The sequence below is a fragment of the Pinus tabuliformis genome, chromosome J (assembly GCF_031772625.1).
Source record: "Pinus tabuliformis cultivar Carrire ecotype Pingquan chromosome J, CPIR1, whole genome shotgun sequence".
Taxonomy (NCBI): domain Eukaryota; kingdom Viridiplantae; phylum Streptophyta; class Pinopsida; order Pinales; family Pinaceae; genus Pinus; species Pinus tabuliformis.
In genome coordinates, this window is record NC_142295.1 from 438,826,762 (window position 1) to 438,831,789 (window position 5,028).

Below are 5,028 nucleotides of genomic sequence, written 5' to 3' on the forward strand. Positions count from 1 at the left end.
GATTAAATCTCTAATCAATGACTAAGATTATATTTGGCTTGATCCATGACTTTTGGAACCTTCTAGCCAGTTTTATATTAATACCCATTAATATTTTATTTTTCCTAATTTTAGACTTAGGAACTCCATTAAAAATATTAATTATTTTAATATCTCCCAAACCGGGTACAATCTGTCCAAACCATTTTTGGGTCTTGGAGATCTCATGTGCTTTAGCCTCTCCACCAATTTTCATGGATAGAGCACATTCGATGCTACCCCAAATCAACATTCCTAAATTTTAGGAGCCTAGGTTGAATTAATTTCAGTTGTAGCAATTTAATTCAGTTAAATTGAGTTATGGTCGGTTAGACTAGTTCCAATTGTAGGGGAAACTAGTGGAAGGTCAAGATGTGTAGTGTAACTTCAATCACACTCAGTGATCATCCAAATAACTAATCAATCGACCTAAATTAGCTCATGCATGTAGAGAATTCCAGCTACCCAGTTGAGATGGAGATTCCAAGGCAACATACTATCAGTTGTAGCATATTCCAATGTGTACATATGGTGCATGCAGTTAGAGGAAGGACCTAAAGTAATTGCACAATCCAGATGAGGGATTTTCCTATTTAATGGGGGCTAATTTCTTGGAGGAACAATGCAAGGAAATAAGAGCTTGGAGGCTTGAAAAATTGGCTAAGTATTATCCAGGTTCAGTTAGTCAGGCAGAGAAATAGACTATACACTTGCAAGTTGTGCTTAGGCTTGAGCAAGCATTGTATTTCATCTCTATTCTTTGATTAATGCAATACAGATAGTAAGGGGTTTTGAGAAGTTATTTCCCCCTAGATAAATCTTAGTGCATGTGTGATGTTTCCTCTTGCATGTTAATGTTATGTGTTCTCGTTCGTGAATTAGCTTTCACAGATCAATAGAGTAGCTTTTAGTCTTGTGATTTAGTAAATTTCACTAGCAATTTAGAATCTACACATTAATTTATACATGGTATCAAATCTGGATTCACAGTAGAGAAGAGATTTCAAAGTTGTCTTTGTAGGAGGATCAATTTTGTAGGATCAATTCTTCAGAGCTAGAAGGATGGCTTTCTATGGACTAAGACTCGAGTATTCGCTTGAGGGAAGCTCGAATTATGTTGCTTAGAAGGACCGCATGGAGGCAGTGCTGAAAGATAATGGATTGAAGGAATTTGTTGATAGTGACATTTCGAAACCAACAACAACTGATACTCAAAATCTAGTAGAATGGAAGAAGTGTGTAGCCAAGGCGAAGAGAATCATATTGGAGGGAGTATTAGATCATATTTTCTCAAATATCCACGGGAAAGAGACTCTATGTGCAATGTGGCAAGAATTTACAGATCTGTTCCAGAATAACAGTGACCAAAGGAAATTGGCGCTCAAGGATAAACTTTGAAGTATCAAGATGTAGAAGAATGACTCAATTCATCAGTCTCTGAGCAGGTTCACACAATGTCATGATGAACTTGCAAGAGTTGGTGTCACAGTCCCAGATGAGGATTTAGTGAGCCTAACCCTTCTAGGCCTTCCCAAGAGCTAGCATAACTACTAAGACTTGGTGAATGGGAGGGAGAAACTACCAAATTGGGAATGCTTATGGTTCGACTTGGTACAGGAAGAAATAAGGCAAAATACTAGAGATGGGACCTCATCCAAAGAAGAGGAAGAGGAATTTGCATTAGCGAACAAAGGAATGAAATCCTAGGGGAAGAAGTCATAAGGTGAGGCTAATTCCAACTAAGAGGGAAAGAAGAAAGATTTGTTCAAAATCAAGTGTTTCAACTGTCATGAATTTAGGCACTATGCCACAAAGTGTCCACACAATAAGGAAAGCAAGAAGGAGCTTGCAGTAGAAACAACAGGTGAAACTTTGGATTCACAGTTTGAGCTTGAATTTACTCTCATCGCATGCATGGAAAGCATAATGATGGGGATCATGTGGTACTTGGATAGTGGTGCCTCGTTCCACATGACAGGGAATAGATAATTTTTCAGTGACTTGGAGGAGAAAGATTTCCAGATGAACATTGAGTTTGGAGACAACGGAAGGTACAACGTGGCCAGGATTGGTATACTCACCTTTCAGAGGGAGTCAGGCTCCCATATCAGACTCAAGGATGTGATGTTCATTCCTGGTCTAAAGAAGAATATTATCTTCATTACAATTTTGGATGACTGTGGTTACAATGAGATCTTCAGCAAAGGAAAGGCATTCCTGAGACACATAGCCACGGGACAGGTGAAGTAGATCAAGGTTCGAGTCAAGAAAATGTATGCACTTGAGGTAGAAGATGCATGCAAATCCTTGAGGAGAAAGGAAAAGACTAGAGATTGGGTGGTTGAAAGGGAGATTGATTTACCTCTCAACATGTAGCCTCAGAAGAAGCCTCAGGAAGTTATGGAGCAGCCACAAATGGAGAAGCAGACAAGAGGTAGAGTGGAAACATCCACTCAAGCAGAGACCTCCAGTAGGGGGAGAGTTCAATCCAAGTGGGCATAGGGAGTACATGTAGCTACACTTCCATGAGCAAGGTAGAGCAATGTAGATCCTTAGTCCAAGAGTTGCAAAAATTTGGGTAAGGTCCATTGAGGTGTTCTCCTCATGGATCATTACCTTACTACAGGGCCCCATATTATTTAGTAGTAAGAGGATCAGCGTCAGTCAGATACTAAGGAGTGCAGAGCAGTGTTGACAACAGAGCGGGAGGCTCAGTAGGAGAGTTAGCAGTAACATAATTTTCCCAGTAGATAGTTGCAGACACAGTTGATTCAATGAATTTTTTGGATGCTTCTCAATTGTAGATGTTGTAGTAGTAACACCAAAAATGAGAGGTGTTGCATGTAGTACATTCCACAGGTGTAGGATAGGGGTGGTTTATAATCCCTTTCTTGCTGAGAGGGAATGTTGGAAATGCAACAAGAAAGTCTCAATTTTGTTTTTTCTTTAATTAAACTTGAGGAAATTCGAAATTCCACATCAACAGACAACTTGGAGGAGTTAACTGAGGTGACATGGCTCTTGTCACTCAATTGAGAACATTGAATTCGAGTTAATGAGTTGAAGTTTAGTGTACTTGAGTTCATTCCTGAAAAATAGGAGTCTAGTTTAGTTAATTCGAGTTAGGGGCATGAAGTTCAGTTGTGTGTGGTTGGTTCTTAAATTTTAGGAGCCTAGGTTGAGTTAATTTCAGTTGTAGCAATTTAATTCAGTTAAATTGAGTTATGGTAAGTTAAACTAGTTCTAACTGTTGGAGAAACTAGTCAGAGGTCAAGTTGTTCTTTGTAACTTTAATCACGCTCAATGATCATCCAAGTAACCAATCAATCACCCTAAATTAGCTCATGCATGCAGAGAATTCAAGTTACCCAGTCGAGATGGAGATTCCAATTCAATGTACTATCAGTTGTAGCATATTCCAATGTGTACAAATGATGCATGCAGTCATAGGAAGGACCTAAAGGAATTGCGCAATCAAGATGAGGGAATTTCCTATTAATAGGGGCTAATTTCTGGGAGGAGCAACGCAAGGAAATAGGAGCTTGGAGGCTTGAAAAATTGGATAAGTATTGGCCAGGTTTAATTAGTCAGGAAGATAGATAGACTATACGCTTGGAGGTTGTGATCAGGCTTGAGCAAGCATTGTATTTCATCTCTATTCTTTGATTAATACAATACAGATAGTAAGGGGCTTTGAGTAGTTTCTTTCCCCTAGATAAATCTCTGTGCGTGTCTAATGTTTCTTCTTGCATGTTTATGTTATGTGTTCTTGATTGTGAATTAGCTTTCGCAGATCAGTAGAGTAGCTTTTAGTCTTTTGATTTAGTAAATTTCATGAGCAGTTTAGAATCTACATATTAATTTCTACACTAAGTTTGGGATCAAGATATGACCTATGATTAAGACCATGATCTTCCTTGACTTAAAATTGGGACTAATTTTATTTACATAAAAAAATTGACCTAAATCTCATAATGAACTTTTGACACAAATTTCAACCTCATTAATGACATTTGTGAAGTGAATTTCAACTATTGAATCCCTTATCCATTTTCAACAATAGTTTGGACCTTTTTTTTTCAATTGTGGTTCATAGAAACTGAGTGGCCACTACATCCACAGGTAATAAACTGGGTTGATCAACCCGGAGGGATCTACCTGTCAGCCTAATTTTTTGGGCCTATCCCCAAGGGCGTTGAGGAGATTTGACCTTGTGACCTCCCAATTGGCAAGGTACTTAACAACGGGAACTCGAGCAATTGAGCTATCCCTTAGGGAAACAATAGTTTGGACATAAAACAATATTTTTATGAATAAATTAACTTATATTTCAATGGGTATTCCAACATATATTTCCTTACATTTTTTTGACGTAAATGCTTTTGACCTTATTAATTATCTAATTTTTGACACAATTGAAAATATGGGCCAAAAGTCAAGTCACATAAATGATTGAAATTTTGGTTGAACATAAATGTCAAAAGGAATTCACAAGTATTTTTGACATGCATTTGATGCGTAGTATTATTTTTATCACATTGACTTAAAAAAATTGAAAATAAGACTCATAGATGTAGTTCAAATGGTCTAGAGTCTACGCTTTACTATTATTGAATCTTCAAATAAGAGAGGTAACATAATTATAATAATGATAGTCCATTTTCCTGTATGATGGCAGTTGAGACATGTTATCACCATGTTAACAATCTAGGCTCAATTACAATGGATGTGGGGCCTTGGATTGTAAGTGAATTGAATTTAAAATGATTTATATGCAACATTAATTCAATAAAATAACTAGATTAATTATAATTATGATAATCAATTGGGGTTATCTCGAGTGGCTGGGGGAAGGAATGGAATCCTCCCCACCCAGTTTCAATTCCCCTCAATGACACGATGTTTATTGACAATACATATATATTTCTCATATGGAATATATGGTGTTGCACACATGAAAACAAAAAAACTATAATTAGGAAAATATATGTTATACCATATTTAATACAT